This window comes from Dioscorea cayenensis, unplaced genomic scaffold (assembly GCF_009730915.1).
Source record: "Dioscorea cayenensis subsp. rotundata cultivar TDr96_F1 unplaced genomic scaffold, TDr96_F1_v2_PseudoChromosome.rev07_lg8_w22 25.fasta BLBR01000346.1, whole genome shotgun sequence".
Lineage (NCBI taxonomy): Eukaryota > Viridiplantae > Streptophyta > Magnoliopsida > Dioscoreales > Dioscoreaceae > Dioscorea > Dioscorea cayenensis.
In genome coordinates, this window is record NW_024086737.1 from 1 (window position 1) to 18,436 (window position 18,436).

At 41.0% G+C, this 18,436-nt stretch overlaps 1 non-coding gene across 1 annotated transcript; it reads right to left on the reverse strand.

Moving 5' to 3' along the window:
- Positions 1–4,256: 4,256 nt before the first annotated feature.
- Positions 4,257–4,363, reverse strand: LOC120254116. Its single transcript, XR_005534530.1, has one exon. It is a non-coding gene; the product is annotated as a small nucleolar RNA R71 (small nucleolar RNA).
- Positions 4,364–18,436: the final 14,073 nt, after the last annotated feature.

Below are 18,436 nucleotides of genomic sequence, written 5' to 3' on the forward strand. Positions count from 1 at the left end.
TATGGTTAGGGACCTTCCACCTGGACCAAAGGGTTAGGTCTATAATTAGGAAGAGATTTATCACTTCGAATCCCTAGTGCTCATTCCAACTCTATTCGAGTGTGAGGTTGAGAGGTTATCTAATCTCTCCTCCGGGACATGTATAGAGTTAGGCATAGTTGACCTTAGATTTAGGACTATGTATTTAAGGATTTCCACGACTCACCATTGAATTGATTAGGAAGCATAATGAGGGTTGTTCCACTTGAAATGATTGTCCTAGGTGGAGCATTATTTGAGTACCCCATCTTTATTGATTGCCTTACCTCCCTATTTACTCGTACTCTCTTACTTGTTGTTTTTTACTTTTGAGAATTGAATCATTGTCACACTTATCACTACTAATCTTTCACATAGCTAAGAAGGGATTAAGTGTTTTTTATTCCCCTATTCCTTGTGGATTCGATACCCGCTCATCACTTTAATCAGATTTTATATCACATTTGTGTTTATTTGTGCTCTTTTGTGCATTTAGGGTTATGGAGACAAGTCTGGAAGAAAGAAAGCAAAAGATATATCATTGACACAATTGTTTAGCAAATTCTTCTTTCGAATAAGTGTCAAGGCATAAGTTGTGATAAAAAATATGTGGGTGTGTACTAAGCTCCAAAATGTTCAAGTGAATACACAAATTGGAGAGGCACAAAAGGTAGTCCCACTTATATGTTTCGACTTGTGTAACATTGTTAAGAGCTTCATCAATGTGTTTTAAGGAAAAGGTATGATATGATTTACTGCATCGATGTGTGCCCAATCACGGAGCCCCAATGAAGAAATTGAAGTCGGGAGACTATAGAAAAAGTAATACAGAAGTTTACTCGCAGTAAAAATTATTATAGCAGTTACTATTTATAGTATGCATAGAAATGGAAACCTAGAAATCCACATGCCTATGTGGAATTTACACAGTGAGTATGGATGCCCAATTTCAGCCCTTTAAATACCGCTTGGAGAGTTTATTTTAGTGATCTTCTTCCTACCTTTTACCTATCTTTAGGGGAGAGCGTGGCTAGGGTTTGGAGAGGTTTTTGCTGGGGTTTTCGAGCGTTCTATGGCATTTTGACATCAATTTTTTGGGGAGAGTTATTAGGGGAACTTCCAATGGCCTTGATTCAGCGGAGTGTGCCCAAGGCTTGATGAAGGAGTCTTTGGAGAAGTCGAGGAAGCTCCTCAAGACCATCAACATGGATGACAAGGGGGTTATCTCTATGGATTGCTTGCACTTATTTTTGATTTTATCTTTAACTATGTATTACTCCATGTTCAATTAAACCCCTAGTGGGTGCTTGGACTTGTAAACCCTAGGATGATTTTGTTTCATTGACTTTTATTTTGTTTCTTTAATTGATGTTTTAAATGAGTTTCAATCATGCATGCTTATCATTATGATTTTCCCTTACAGTGACACTAAGGTTGAGAATCTATGTAGGTAATCCTTGGAAGGGGTGTTAACTTCACTAGGGTTAGACTTAGGGAGGTTGAAGAGGGTTGAGAGGGTTAGTCGAGAGGTAGCAAAACATCACCTTTCCCTTCCAACATAATTTATCCTCCCTCCATGTTCTAAGAGTTCTTTGTGATCATCATAGAGTGAACTGGTAAAAGAAAAACTCCATTGTGGCTTACTTGCTTGAGCAATACTGTGAAGTGTTGAGTAATCCTTAGTGCTGGGGCTTAATTGTGATTAGGGGTCTTTTGTCTGAACCAAAGGGTTAGATTTAAATTAGGGAATAGGGTTTATCACTTGGAGTCCCTAGACCCTCAAGCGCTCCATAGAGTATCGGTATTGAGAGTACTCCTTTCCGGTCGGGGCATAGTGTAGAGTGCTAGTCGTGGTTGACCTTAGGTTTGGGACCATGTATCTTTGAATTTCCATGACTCATTAGACTTTAATTAGGAGGCATAATATTATTCTTGCACTTAAAACATTAGTCCTAGGGTGAGCATTGTCCGGGTACCCCATTTTACCATTGATCGTCCTATTCGATTACTTTTTCTTGTTCTGTTTTCTTTTCCACTTTTTTTTGAATTAATATCTTGAATTAATTCACAAATTGGTTTTCACTTTAGCAAAATACCAATACTTCTTATTTCAGAACAACTATTCCTTGTGGATTCGACTGCCCACTTATCGGGGTATTTTATTACTTCGACAACCCGTGCACTTGCGGTACACACATGCAAGGGGTGTGTCAGCCATCATCACGAATTCAAGGGGATTTTATTCAATGGTTTTTATTGATTTTCATTACGTTATTTTTTGGCCCTGTAATTAGCCCCATGGAGGGATAAACCCCAGTAGATATTTTGGCATATGAACCCTAGGATCATATCTTTGTATTGATTTACTTTATGTCTTTTATTAAATCTGAGTTTAATTGAGTTTAAATCTTGTTTTCTCATTTCTTGCATGTCATATTAATCCTTATGATTGATTTGTTTTGCATGATATGTTGCCTTAGTAAGAGATGTCTCCATTAGGGTTAGAACTCCAAGATTGAAGAGGGTTGAAAGGGTGAGTCATGAGATGATGGAGTGTTCCCTTTCCTCTCCGATGAGTGCTTCCTATCTCCATATCCCTAAACTTTATGCAACCATATTTGGTGTGAGGCGTGAGATTGAGAGATTTCTCCACCAAGACTTTTATAGGGGTTAGGGATCTTTCACCTAGAAGTAGGGTTAGATCTATCTTTAGGAATCATTGTACTCTTAGGAATCCCCTATAGTCCATTGGGGTCATTTGTGGTGTGAGGTGTGAGATTGAGTGATTTCTCCACGGGACCTCGTGAAGGAACTAGTATCGCTAGCCTAGAGGTAGGGATCAATTATTCTTGGATTACCTTGACTCATTTAGATCGGTTCGAGTAATATTAAATAAATCGTAGTGCTTCATGTTAGATCCTAGGGGGATCATTGCCCGAGTACCTCATCTTTATTGATTGAGACTTACCTTATTTTATTTTCCCTTTGCTTCTTGCGAGATTTATATTTCTTCCTTTATTTTATCTTTATTGACTAGATAACTGAGAAAAGGTTATTACTAATAGTTCAATTCCTTATAGATTCGACCATCTGACCCATTGGGTGCTTTATTAATTTGACACCCATGCACTCGCAGCACATGCACGCAGATTGGTGTGTCATGAGGTGTTAAGATTAAACGATTTCTCCACTGGTTCTTCGTAGTGGAATAGTATTGGTGATCTGGACATTGGTACCAATCATTCTTGGATTTCATCAACTTGATTAACTCGGTTTAGACACACTTGTAAATCTTACACTTCATGTTAGATCCTAGGAGGAGCATTGCCTAGGTACTTCATCTTTATTCATTGACACTTCCCTCATTTTTACTCTTCTGTGTTTGCTTGTGACATTCATACTTCTCGTTATTAAGTTCATTTCATCATATTCTTCATTTTCACTAGATAACTTAGAAGTAATTATTACTAATACTTCCGTTCACTATGGATTCGACTAGCCAACTCATTGGGTACTTTATTACTTTGACACCATGACACTTGCGGTGCACACATGCAAGAGGTGTGTTAAGTTTTTGGCGCCGTTGCTGTGGGAATGGGATATTAGGAATACTTGGACTTTTTCTTTAGTCATTCACCTTTTCATTTCTTTTTCTACTTCATATTTCTTCTTTCACTGCTTTTCATTTTTTTCTTTTATTGATTTCAGCTATAGGTTATGACTCGAAGGAATCAGTCAACATTGGTTGAAGAAGATCCGAGAATTGAGTGTAAATTTCCATAGAAGGAGCAAGGAACATATATAAGAACATAATTTTTCCGATTGAAATAGAAGTTGAATAATTTGAAAATATGGCAGAACAAGGGGGACATCAGAGAACACTTTCAGATTTTTCCCCACCTACGCTTATGGGACACGATCGAGCATTATTTGGCCACTAGTTGCAACCCAAAATTTTGAGTTAAAGATGGTTTTGTTTAGATGGTTCAGCAGGCCGCACAACTTAATGGATTAGCTGATGAGGACCCAAACAACCATATTGACAACTTTCTTAAAGTGTACCACATGCTAAAAATTAATGGGGTTTCAGATGATGCAACCGCTTTAGGGCTTTCCCATTCTCATTGAAAGGAAAAGCCAAACAGTGGCTCCACTCATTGCAAATAGCTTCCATCACTACATGGGATAAAACGGTAGAAGCTTTCCTTGCAAAGAATTTCCCTCCAGGAAAATCAATGAAGCTTCAAAATGAGATCTCCTCATTTGTTCAGAATGAGCTACAATCATTGTTTGAGACATGGGAACGGTTCAAGGATCTCTTGCAGAAGTGTCCTTAACATGGTTCCAAGAATTAATAATCATTCATACATTTTTTAATGGGTTGAATCCAAGGACTAGACAGTTTCTTGATGCCGCCTCAAGAAGAACACTAGGAAACAAGACCAAAAAAGAGGCCCGCAGTGATTGAAGAAATGGCCTTGAATAGCTATCATTGGAATGCAAGAGAGAAGAAGAAAGTGGCCGATATCCATCAAGAGTGGCCATGGTCACAAATTGTGATGGTTGTGGGGGTTCACACATTTCAGCAGATTATCCTAGCTTGATTACTACTTCATCCCTAATTGAGCAAGTTGACTTTGTGGGTAATCGCGGAAGAGGACAAGACAATCCCTATAGCAATAACTATAACTAAGGGTGGAGGAACCACCCAAATCTCTCATGGAGTAATCAAGGATAGCAAAAGCCCTACCGCCTCACCGGGATTTCAAAGAAGCACCTTTGATTCGAAGAGGGTTCCATAATTGGAAAAGGTTTTGGTAAAGTTTATTCAGTCCACCGACACAAAGATTTTAAAATGTAGAGGCTAGACTCCACAATCACACTGATTCGCTACATAATTTTGAGAACCAAGTGGGTCAAATAGCGATATCATTAGTGGAGAGACCTCAAGGAAGCTTGCCAAGCAACACCCAGATTGACAAGGTCCCCTTGCGTATATCCAGCAAGTGCACGGGTTTGTCGAAGTAATAATCCCGGGTGAGCGGGTATCGAATCCACATGGATTAGGGAATAAAAATACTTAATTCGATTCTTAGCTATGTAAAAGATCAATGATAATGAGTGTGATAATGATTCAATTCTCAATAATAAAAGCAACAAGTAAGAGAGCAAAAGTAAAGAAGGGGATAAGGCAATCGATAGAGATGTGGTACCCGGATAATGCTCCGCCTAGGATAATTGTTTCAAGTGCAAGAACCCTCTATTATGCTTCCTAATCAATGCAATGATGAGTCATGGAAATCCTTAATTACATAGTCCCAAATCTAAGGTCAACTATGCCTAACTCTATACATGTCCCGGAGGAGAAATCGAACAATCTCAACACCTCGCACTCGCATAGAGTTACAATGAGCTCTAGGGATTCCAAGTGATAAATCTCTTCCTTAATATAGACCTAACCCTTTGGTCCAGGTGGAAGGTCCCTAACCACAATTGAGCCCTAGGTACTAAGATCACCCTCAATCGCTTTCACTCCGTTGCACGTGCAACTAAGCCCCAGTGGAAGTTCATCCCTTAGACCATTCACTCTATTATGGGTCGCAAAAGAACTCGAGGAACGGAGGTAGAATTTATCACGCCGGAGGGGAATTGGGACGCTCCTATACCTCTCGATTCACCCTCTCAACCCTCTCCAACCTAGCTTTGTCTAACGCTCGTGGTGTGTCACTCACTCACAAGGTTACCACAAGAACTCTCAACCCTAGTGTCACTCTAGGGGAAATCTTCATACAATCAAGCATACAAGGTTGGAACTCACAATAAACATCAATTTATTGAAAGCATAATAAAAAGGTTCAAAGAAACAAATACATCCTAGGGTTTACAATACCCAAGTACCCACTAGGGGTTTAGCTCTCCATGGAGCTAAGTACAATATAAGAAATAGAGTGTAAAAGCAATGAATCCATAAAGAAACTTCCTCGATAATCATGTCGATGGTCTTGTGGAAAGTTCTCTACTCGTCGTCCAAGGATTCCCTCGTCCGGTATAGGATACGCCTCGACGGAAGCTCCCCTACCAACCTTCTTCCTAAGGAATGACGATGTCAGAGCTGTAGAACCTCTCTAAAACCTGGGCCAATACCCCTCAAAACCCTAGCAAAAGCCCTCTCTCAACTTGGGGATAAAATCGAGAAAAAAATCGAAAAATCGGGGCTGAATCGGCTTTAAATAGGGCTGGAATCGGGTGACTCCACGGACGTGCGACATGTCACACGCCCCTGTGGAATTTCCACACGGGCGTGGATAATTTCCACACGCCCATGTGGATTCTCTGGTTTTCTGTTTTCTCGGCCGGCTGTGAATAGTGCTGCTACAGTGTTTTTTACCGTGTTGCTACACCGCTCTGCTACAGTATCTAACCTGAATAGCTTCCCGAATCGATACTTTCATCGGAGTAACGCAAACGGGCACACGTTCACGTTGTGGATCACTTGCATCTTCAATGATAGGCACGTTGGTGAAGCTCTTGTTCTATGTGCATAAGTCGGAATGCTCGAGTGTGGCTGCCTTTGTGCCCCTCCAAATGGATGTGCCAACTTGAATACGAGGAGGTTGGCACACACACTAGCATCTCACATTGACCTATGTCTTCACGTTTGAACTTTAGCAAGATTTCCTCCAAACTCGGTGTATTGTAATCCACATTGGCTTCTTTCCTTCATACTTGGCCTCACAACCCTACTGCATAAAAAGTAACATAAAAACAAAACATATTAGTGTAAAAACCTTAGAAAAGTAATGCTCAACATAAAGAATGAGCGCTTCGCATTCATATCGCATCAAGTACTTATCGGAGATCAACCCAAGGGATGTGGAGCCGATTACTTTGACGAGTGGTTGAGAGCTTAAAGAAAAAGCTCCCCGCTAAGAAAAAAATTCTTAAATTCTCAAGAAAATTATTCAAATTCCTCAAGAAAAGCTGAGGGATGAGGTGCAAGACAAGGATAAGGGGACAGTTGTGTTACCCCTTTCATATGTTCCAAGAATTCCCTATCTAGTGTGATTGAAGTAGGACCAAACTGATGAGCAAAATATAAATTTCTGGATCTATTCAAATAGTTACACATTAACATCCCATTTGTGGAGGCATTGTCATAAATGCCTCGATATGCAAAGTTCTTAAGAAAAATGGAGGAGAGTGTGGCTGTAGTATTGGAAGGAAATTGCTCGGCATTGCTTTAGAAAAATCTGCCGAACAAGATGAAAGATCTAAGAAGCTTTATCATTCCTTGTGCAATCGGAGGTTTGGCGGAAGAAAAAACACTAGTTGATTCGGGGGCCAGCATTAATGTCTTACCATGCACACTATTCAAGAAATTGGGGCTAGGAGAGCCAAGGCCAACCTGAATGACATTACAACTGGCCAATCATTTAGTCCATCATCCAAGAGGTATAATCAAAGATGTTTAAATGAAGGTTGATAAGTATATTTTTCTTCAAGGTTTGTATTACTCGATGTTGATAGGATGTGGAAGTCCCACTAATTTTTGGGAGGCATTCCTATGTACCTCCAAGGAACTCATCGACATAGATGGAAGCGAGATTATACTGTGCATAGGAGAAGAGAAGATCAACCACCTCGCTGAAGCAATCAATCATTCTCCTGACTTTGATGATACATGCTATTTCTTAGATGTTACTGATGAGATTACTAATGAGCATTTACAAGAATATCTACATTCAGATCCATATGAAGGTTGGTCGAACATTGAGGAGGAGATGAACAAGTATGGAAAACATTTTCCTGAAGAGCAACCAAAAGGAGAATTTCTGAAACATATTTTCCATAACATGAAGAGGTTGAGACATCACCGCAGAAAGCAATCTAACACAATTGGGGTTGAGCACACACAAGTTGAGAGTGGCACCCTCTGATTCGGTTATAGGGTTAATCAATTCTCCGTGAATGAGCCAAAATTTTGTTCCTCATGTGTGCAGATAGCAAAGAAGAAAATTTTCCATCTACATGAGCAACCGTGAGGTAAGGACAGCTAAATCAAGCTTAGTGACATAAAATAAGAGCTTCTTGGTAGGCAGCCGAAGTTTTTAGTTGTTTTCTAGCTTAGATTTTAATATCTGCAGTAATAATTGCCATGAGTGTGTGCCTTGTTGATTTTTGTTGATGTTAAATTTTTCATGGAAATTTTTTTGTTGTTTTAAATTATTTTTCATGTATGTGGCATGCTTTGATTGTAATTCATGACTATAGTAAAAAATTGGTGTTAATTTGGAGAATTCATGTTCATGTGAACTGTCTACATAAATTCTTCAGCCCACATGGCCGCGTCGAATTTCCACACTCCTGGGTACAGTACCCACACGGGGATGTGGAATATCCACATTTCCATGTGCCTTGAAAGAAAATGAGGGACACTATTCATCTTCTTCATTGTCAAAACCATGCACCTTCTCATTTCTCCACTTTAAGAGTCCAACCTTTTGGACTTCCAAACCAATTTTTCTCAGCTTCTTGATGGTTTAGGAGTGTTTTGCCGGCCTTTTCGCCCAGTTTCGTTATTTGATTCAAGTCGGTATGGCCCTAAGGACAAAAAGATAGCTTAGAAACACTTTCGTTAAGATTGGGAACCAACCCCATCACCAGAAATGGAATTTACTTACCCCTGAATAGCAGCAAATGTTCGAGCATATCCTAAAGTTGAAGTTTGGACAGTTATGATACATTAATTATGGCACACTTGGGGAGATTGGACTTCTTGAGAACGTTCATGAGCTTGTTGATGTGGGGGCTGGGATCTACTTCTTACTATTTGTGATCCCGATCCAGCGAGATATTACACTTGAGGTCCTTGCATCGTTCTCCTTTGATCATTCGCCTGCAGTTTCAACAAGGAGAATACTATTCAATTTTGAGCTCTTGGTCAGTCCCATGTTATGTTTTTGACTCAGTTTGCAGTTATGTTGGGCTTATACAATAGAGATTACATTGGCACAAAGGAGTATGCACGACTTTCCCAGCGACTATCCCTCATCGGCCTTACTACGAGCCATGTATTTTTTTGAGACTTGTGTGGCGACTATCGGTTTGTTCTGGCCAATCACGGGGCTCTTTGATTTCATGACCAGTCCACGGGTATATCCATGTTGTTCTTTGCAAGTCGATAGCAGGTCATGATGATGATCACGGGCTACTTAGGCTGGTTGGATTTTCTTTATCTCTATTCCATGACTCAGAAAGAGCCCCTTCATCTTGGGTATATTGTGGCTGACTATCTTCACCACCAGAGTCAGTATTTATGGATAGGGGCACTCTTTGCTGACTTATACATCTCTTGACTCCTTTCTAAGATGGATTTTCTTCACGCAATTCGAGGGGATGAGAAGATCAGTACCCCGCATCTTTGGGAATGGTTACTCTTCGACTGATGGGTATTGTGAGGCGTACTGGCGCAGGTGGATATGCACTAGTGGAGCTTTTTACGGGAGTCTAGGAAAGACAATGAGTCACCTGATCAAGATGTAGATGCACCACGCTATGGGAGAGCGAGATGGACACGGAGGCACTATAGTAGCACCTAGGTATCATCCGATCTTGATCCATCTTCTACTTGAGTTCATGACCTTCGGCGAGACTTGAGGCTATTATGGCCACTATCCTTGAGAAACAAGCATGTATTCTAGAGTCCCTTGATCACATTCGAGAAGACTTTAGATGAGGACATTACCTCGACTCAGCTGTAGCACCGGCCACGGAGACGGCACTTGAGGCATCCCACTCGTGAAACTTTCTTTATTTGCTTATGCTTTTATTTCTGTCATTGTTATTTTATCATATGGACTTGTGTACTCAGAAAGGTTTCACTTTCTAAGAGTTATCTTCATGCTTTATTTTTGACACACCCCTTACGTGTGTGTCTTTTGCAAGTGCGGGTTGTCAAAGTAATAAAATACCCCGGTGAGTGGGTAGTTGAATCCATAGGGAATAAATGCTCATAAACAAAAAGTATTGCTATTTAGCTAGAATGAAAACTAATTTGTGATGTTGATTCAAAATATCAATGCGAATAAAAGTAAAAAGAGAAAAGAGAAAGCAAGAGGGATAAAGAGAGTAATTGATGATAAAATGGGGTACTCAAACAATGCTCATCCTAGGACTATTGCTTCAAGTACAGACTAATATTATACCTCCTAATTGAAGTTTAATGAGTTATGGAGATCCAAAAACACACTATCCCAAACCTATGGTCATTCGTGACTGGCCCTCTACACTATGCCGATGGAAAGGGATGCTCTTAACATCTCACATTTGTGGGGGCTGCTTGAGGTTCTAGGAACTCCAAGTGAAAAATTCTATTCCCTAAAATAGATCTAACCCTTTGGTCAAGGCGAAAAACCCTAATCACGATTAAGCCCCGCCCGCTGAGGATTACTCAACACTTCACTCACGCCTTGGCGCAACTAAGCCCCGATGGAGTTAGGTCATAGCACTTCACTTTATCATGATCGCAAAAAGAACTCTTGGAACATGGAGGTAGGATAAATCTAGCGGAAGGGAAAGGGGCGTTCAGCTACACCTCGACTCATCCTCTCAGACCCTCTTCAATCTCACTAAGTCTAACCCAGTAATGAAGTTGTCACTCCTTCAAAGGATTACCTAAATGGATTCTCAACCTTATTGTCACTCTATGGGAAAATCACAACAATGATTATGCAAGATTGAAACTCTATTAAAACATCAATTAAAGAAGCATAATAGAAGTTAATGAAAGAAAAACATCCTAGCGTTTATAGCCGAAGTACCCACTAGGGGTTTAGCTCTCTATACAGCAATACAAAAGCAAAGATGAAATCAAAGATAAATGCAAGCAATCCATAGAGAAAACCCCTTGTCATCCGTATTGATTGTCTTGAGGAGCCACTTCATCTTCTCCAAAGACTCCTTTATCAAGCCTAGGAAAACCCCGCTTGAATCCAAGCCATCACAAGCTTCCTCAATAAGTTTCTTAAGAAGGAAGTCAATGTCAAATGCAATAGAGCCAGTCCAAAATCCCAGTAAAAATCTCTCCCATCCCTAGCCACCCCCTCCCCAAAAGATAGGAAAAAGAAATGAAGAAGATCTCTAAATGAAGCTCTCAAATCGGTATTTATAGGGCTGAAATTGGTCATCCACATAGGCATGTGGAATTTCCACATGGCCTTGTGGATTTCTAGGCTTCATTTTCCTGTGAGCTATGAACTGTAACTACTATAGTGATTTAGTATATCAAACAACTATAGTACTTTCACTACAATGCTCTCAACTTCATTTTCTTCATCAAGGCCACCAAGTTGGGCACACAACCATGCAGTAGATCACATCGCGTCTTGCTTTCAAGCACTTTGATGAAACTATTAACAATGTTACACAAGTGAGAATATATGAGTGTGACTGCCTTTGTGCCCCTCCAATTTGTGTATTCACTTGAGCATTTTGGAGGTTGGCACACACCCACATGTCTATGAGCACAACTTGTGCCTTGATCCTTGTTTGATCAAAAAGTTTGCTCAATAATTGCGTCCATGATCTATTTTTGTTTTCTTTCTTCCAAACTTGTCTACACAACCCTAAATGTACAAAAGAACACAAATACACACGGATGAGAAAAAAACAATATGATAAAAGTAACGGTCAATGTAAGAAAAGTATGCTTAAGTAATACTTATACCACGAGTGATAAGTGCTTATGTAATAGTAATATGAGTATTATTTTTAATATAATGAGCATTACTTTTTCTCAGATTTTTATCAGCTCATTCATGTGTATTTGTGTTACTAAATGCATATAGGGATTAGTGGAGACAAGTGTGATGAAAAAGAAGCCAAAAAAATAAATCATGGAGGCACTGTTGATGACATCTTGGGTGAACAAACATGAAGGTGCGAGTTGTGCTCAAAGACATGTAAGTTTGTGCCAACCTCCATTTGTATTCTAGTGAATATCACGGATTGGAGGGGCACAAAAGGCGATCACACTCATGTGTTCTAACATGCAACTCTAACAAGATTATCATCAAAATATGATTTTTTTGTTGAAGAATCAAAACTATCTACCACATGAATGTGTGCCCATTCATGTGGCCTCGAGAAAGTGTGAACTCGGGAGTATTTTGGTAGAGTACTATAGCAAATTACTTTAGCAATTACTATTCACAAGCCGCTAAAAAATTGATTCCTGTGGATTCACATGGGGATGCTACGATTCCGACCCTATTTAAGTCGTGATTTAAGTCTGTTTTTGAGAATCTTTTCCATCTTTTTGCCCATCTCTTCACAATCTTTTGGAGGTGCTCGCTGTTGGGGTTTTAGAGAGGCTTTGGCAAGGCTTTTTAGAGTGGTTCAATGGCTTTCAACACCACATCCCTTTGGAAGAGAGTTATTGGTGGAGCTTTCAGTCGGCATAGATTTGATGAGGTGTGCCCTAGAGCTTGATGAAGGAACCTTTGGAGAAGACGCAGCCACTCCACGAGACCATTGACATGAATACCAAGGTGGTTTTTACTTATGGATTGCCGCATTTACTTTTTGATTTCATTATTGATTATATCTTGCTCTATGGAGAGCTAAAACCCTAGTTGGTACTTGGACTTGTAAATCCTAGGATGATATTGTTTCTTTGATATTTTTATTATGTTTTTTAAATTGATGTCTTTAGCGAGTTCTATTCTTAAATGATTATTGAATGGGTTTTTCCTTTAGAGTGACACTAGAGGGTTGAGGGAGCCCACATTAATAATCCTTGTGGTGAGTGACACACCACGAGGGTTAGACAAAGCAAGATGGAGAGGGTCGAGAAGGTGACTCGAGAGGTACTAAAACATCCCCTTTCCTCTCTAGTGTGATTTATCCTACCTCCACGTTCCAAAAATTCCTTGCAGTCACAATAGAGTGAAGTGATAAGAGACCAACTCCGCTAGGGCTTAGTTGCATAGCGATAGAGTGAAGTGTTGAGGTAATCCTTAGTATCTGAGGGCTTAATTATAACAAGGGGTCTTTCGCCTGGACCAAAGGGTTAGATCTATGTTATGGAATAGGGTTTATCACTTAAAGTCCTTAGTGCTTTAAGAAACTTTACACAGTGTGAGGTGTTGAGACTGAGCGATTTCTCTATTGGGGTATTGAGTAGGTCTAGTCATGGTTGACCCTATGTTTGGGACCGTGTATTTTAGGATTTCCAGGACTCATTAATCATTAGTTAGGAGACATAATAGTTGGTTTTGCACTTGAAGCAATACTCCTAGGGGGAGTAATATCCGGGTGCCCCACTTTCTATCGATTGCCTTTCTTTTCATTTTTTGGTAGCGTCTCTCTTTCTTGTTCTTTTTATTTCTTTTCATAATGATATTTGATACGTGTCCGAATATGTGTGTAAACCGCAAGTGTACGGGTGTCGAAGTAATAATTACCCCAGTGAGTGGGTAGTCGAATCCACAGGAAACAAAAGTATTAGTATTAACCAATTCTTAGTTATCTAGTCAAAATCAATTGATATGATGAAATGAACTAATTGCAAGAGAATTAATAAGCAAGCAAAGCGAGCAAAAGAAAAATAAGTAAAGGAGATCTCAATCAATAAAGATGAGGTCACGGGTAATGCTCCCCCTAGGATCTAACATGAAGCTCACGATTCACTAAATGCTTCTAAACCCGAGTCTAATGAGTTGAGGGTAATCCAAGAAACAAACCGGCCCTTGCTTCAAGCCACCAATACTAGTCCCCTACAAGGTCCCGGGGAGAAATCGCTCAATCTCAACACCTCACACTCCATATGACCCATATCGCTCTAGGGACTCCTAAAGAGTGAAACCGATTCCTAAGGATAGATCCAACACTAATTCCCGGCAAAGTATCTCTAACCCCTACAAGGTCCCTGGGGAGAAATCTCTCAATCTCACGCCTCACACCAAATATGGTTGCATAGAGTTTAGGGAATACGGAGATAGGAAACACTCAATCGGAAGGGAGAGGGGACACTCCACTATCTCATGACTCACCCTCTCAACCCTCTTTAACCTTGACGTTCTAACTCTAAAGGAGGCCTCTCTCACATCAAAGTAACAAATCATGCAAATCCAATCTACCACAAGGATTAATTAAACAAGAAAGCAATGGGAATACAAGGTTAAAACTCAAATCAACTCGAATTAATAGAAACATAAAGCAAATCATTACAAAAACATAAATCCTAGGGTTCACATGCCCAAATACCTACTAAGGTTTAGCCCTCCATGGAGCAAGTTACAAAACAATGATTATGACAATGAAAAGCAATGAAAACCATGAAGTAAAATCCCCTTAAATTTGTGATGATGGCTTTGATGGGTTGATAAGTGCTTGTGCGATACGAATGCGAAGCGTTCATTCCTTATGTTGAGCATTACTTTTCTCGGGTTTTTACACTAATATGTGTGTTCTCATGTTATTCTTATGCAGGTAGGGTTGTGAGGCCGAGTATGAAGGAAATAGGCCAATGTGGATCACAATGCACTGATTTTGGGAGAAATCTTGCTAAGGTTCAAAGCGAAGACATGAGGTCGATGTGAGATGCTAGAGTGTATGCCAACCTCCTCGTATTCGAGTCGGCACATCCATTTGGAGGGGCACAAAGGCAGTCACACTCGAGTACTCCGACTTATGCACATAGAACAAGAGTTTCGCCAACATGTACACCATTGAAGAAGCAAGTGATCCACGACGTGAACGTGTGCTCGTTTGCGTTACCCCGATGAAAATATGGAATTGGGAAGCTATTCGGGTCGAATCTTTGTGTGAGCAACTGCGGCATGTATTATAGCGACGCATTCACGGTAGGCCAGAAACCCGGAAAGCGAGAGAATCCACGCGGGCATGTGGAAATTATCACGCCCGTGTGGAAGATCTCGCAGTGCGTGGAGCATTGGCGCTCGATGTAGTCGCCCGATTCGAGCCACTATTTAAAAGCCGATTCAGCCCGATTTGGGTATTCTTTTCTCCATCTTTTCCCCAACTTGTGAGAGGGCTTCGGCTATGGTTTTGAAGGGTATTAGCTACGGTTTTGGAGAGGTTCTATGGCTCTGACATCGCACCATGTTTGGAAGAAGGTTATTGGGAGAGCTTTCGTCGGCATCGATCCGGCGAGGTGTATCCTAGGCCGGACAAAGGATCCCTTGCGACGAGTAGAGGACTCTCCACAAGACCATTGACATGACCATCGAGGGGGTTTCTTTATGGATTCATTGTTTTTACATTCTGTTTCTTTGATTGTACTTAGCTCCATGGAGAGCTAAATCCCTAGTGGGTACTCGGGTATTGTGAACCCTAGGATGTATTTGTTTCTTTGAACCTCTTTATTATGTTTTCAATAAATTGATATTTATTGTGAGTTCAACCTTGAGATGCTTGATTGTATGAACGTTTCCCCTAGAGTGACACTAGGGTTGAGAGTTCTTGTTGGTAACCTTGTGAGTAAGTGACACACCACGGCGTTAGACAAAAAGCTAAGTTGGAGAGGGTTGAGAGGGTGAGTCGAGAAGTACAAGAGCGTACCCATTCCCGTCCGGCGTGATAGATTCTACCTCCGTTCCTCAAGTTCTTTGCGGTCATAATAGAGTGACTGGTCTAAGGGATGAACTTCGGCTGGGGGCTTAGTTGCGTGTGCAGCGGGTGAAGCGTTGAGGTGATCTTAGTATCTAGGGCTTAATTGTGGTTAGGGACCTTTCACCTAGACCAAAGGGTTAGTTCTATATTAAGGAAGATATTTATCACTTGGAATCCCTAGAACTCATTGCAACTCTATCGCGAGTGCGAGGTGTTGAGATTGTTCGATTTCTCCTCCGGGACATGTATAGAGTTAGGCATAGTTGACCTTAGATTTGGGACTATGTAATTAAGGATTTCCACGACTCACAATTGCATTGATTAGGAAACATAATAGAGGGTTCTTGCACTTGAAACAATTATCCTAGGCGGAGAATTATCCGGGTACCCCATCTCTATCGATTGTCTTACCCCCCTTCTTTACTTTTGCTCTCATTCTTGTTGCTTTTATTGTTGAGAATTGAATCATTATCACACTCCTTATCACTGATCTTTCACATAGCTAAGAATCAAATTAAGTATTTTTTTACTCCCTACTCCAGTGGATTCGACCCGCTCACCGGGATTATTGCTTGACAAACCGAGTGCACTTGCGGGATATCACATGAGGAGCTTGTCATGGGTCGCCCAACGTCTTGAAGAATCCTTCTCAGAAGCTAGGTTGCCGAAGGCTCCCTCTATGCTATGATGAGAGAGAAAATTTATCAAAGTTGGTGATGGACACCCCCAATATCGCCAAAGACCTCCTCCAAAACCCTAGCCGCCTTGCCTTCAAAGTGCTCGAGAAAACCCTCGCCAAATGTCCCTCAAAAATAGGGCAAAAGGCCTATTTGATGCCCAAAACCGCGCCTGTCACGTGCCCTCACGTGCCCGTGTGGATTTTTCACGCGGCCGCGTGGGCTGCAGGAATTTCCACGCGGGCACATGGAATTTTCGCGTGGGCGCGTGAACAGTAATTTTGCTACAGTCGAGCACACGTCCATGTGGTAGGCTATAAACTATTTCTTCATCGACGTATCTTTGAGAGATCTTGCAATCTTCACAAAGAGAAGGAACATGAAGATGTGGCTGCCTTTATGCCCTTCCAACTAGTGAATTGACTTGAATCTTCTTGGAAATTGGCACACATCTCCATGTTTATGAACTCCTCTTGTGTCTTAGTCCTTGAATTGAACAAGAACTCTCAACATTGTGTCTTTATAGTCTATCTTTGCTGCCTTTTTACTCATCAAGGCATTCACAACCTATATGCATAAAAGAACACCAAATACACAATATGAGGCATAAAAAATGGTAAAAATGATGCTCAATTCATATAAAACATATATAAAAATATATCTACTCAAGCACTTATCAATAGACGTGTGGTCGTTTATGTTGCATCGATGAAAAGTGCAGATTCGGGGTATTTTTGGTGGACTACTATAGCAGGTTTGATAAGTGCTTGTGCGATATGAATGTGAAGCATTCATTCCTTAAGTTGAGCATTACTTTTCTTGGGTTTTTACACTTATATGTGTGTTTTTATGTTAATTTCATGCAGGTAGGGTTGTGAGGCCGATTATGAAGGAAAGAAGGCAATGTGGATCACAATGCACCGATTTTGGAGGAAATCTTGCTAAGGTTCAAACACGAAGACATAGGTCGGGTGTGAAATGCTAGAGTGTGTGCCAACCTCCTCGTATTCTAATTGGCATATCCATTTGGAGGGGCACAAGGGCAGTCACACTCGAGCATTCCGACGTATGCACATAGAACAAGAGCTCAACCAACTTGTCTACCATTGAAGAAGCAAGTGATCCACGACCTGAACATGTGCCCATTTGCATTACCCCAATGAAAGTATGGATTCGGGAAGCTCTTTAGGCCGGATACTTTCTAGACACTACTGATGAGATTGTTGATGAATACATGCAGGAAATGTTCAATCCGGATCCATATGAAGGTTTGTTCGACGAAGAGGAGGCACATGAAGATGTAATGATGTTTGGATCGACGGAAGAAGTACCATCTATCCCGGGGATCTTGAAGAAGGTGCTCCAGAAAATGAAGAGGTCTAGGAGACACCACCAGAAACACTCCAAGGCTGTTGGAGACGTCCGTGAACGGAAGGAGTTGGATGAACCATTGCTAGGTGGTCCCAAGCCCGATAATACACCGTCTACTTTCAAGAGATTGTGCTCATCATGCTTTCAAGTCATGGGTAAGAGGGCAAACTTCATCTATGAACCCCCGTGAGGTAAGACAAGGTATGTCAAGCTTAGTGACGTTAAACAAGCGCTTCTTAGGAGGCAACCCAAGTGTTTACTGTTTTCTTAGCTTTTAGTTTAGTTTGTTTGCATGAATAATCTGTTGAGTGTTGGTGTCTTGATTTTTAGATGCTTGTGCTGAGATTTTCTTGTGGGCTTTAAGTATTCATCTTGTGTTTTCATGTGGAATTGGCGAAGTTTAGTCGTTTGAGCTCTATTTTCATGTTTTTCACTGGTAAAATTTGCATAATAGGGCAGGCTTTGAGTGTGTAAACATGTTCAGAGATTTTCTGCAGAGCCTGCAGACTTTTCTAAGGCATCCAGAGAAAATACACGGGGGTGTGGAAATTCTGCACGCCCGTGGATTTGCACTGCGAGCTCATCCATAGAAGGCACAGGGGCGTGCGGCGGCCCCTGTGAATGACCATGCGACTGTCACACGACCGTCGGTAATTTTCGCACGGGCGTGTGAATCCTTGCAGAGTTGGGAAGATTATCCCGAGAGCACACAGGGGCGTGGACTCGCCCATGTGGGT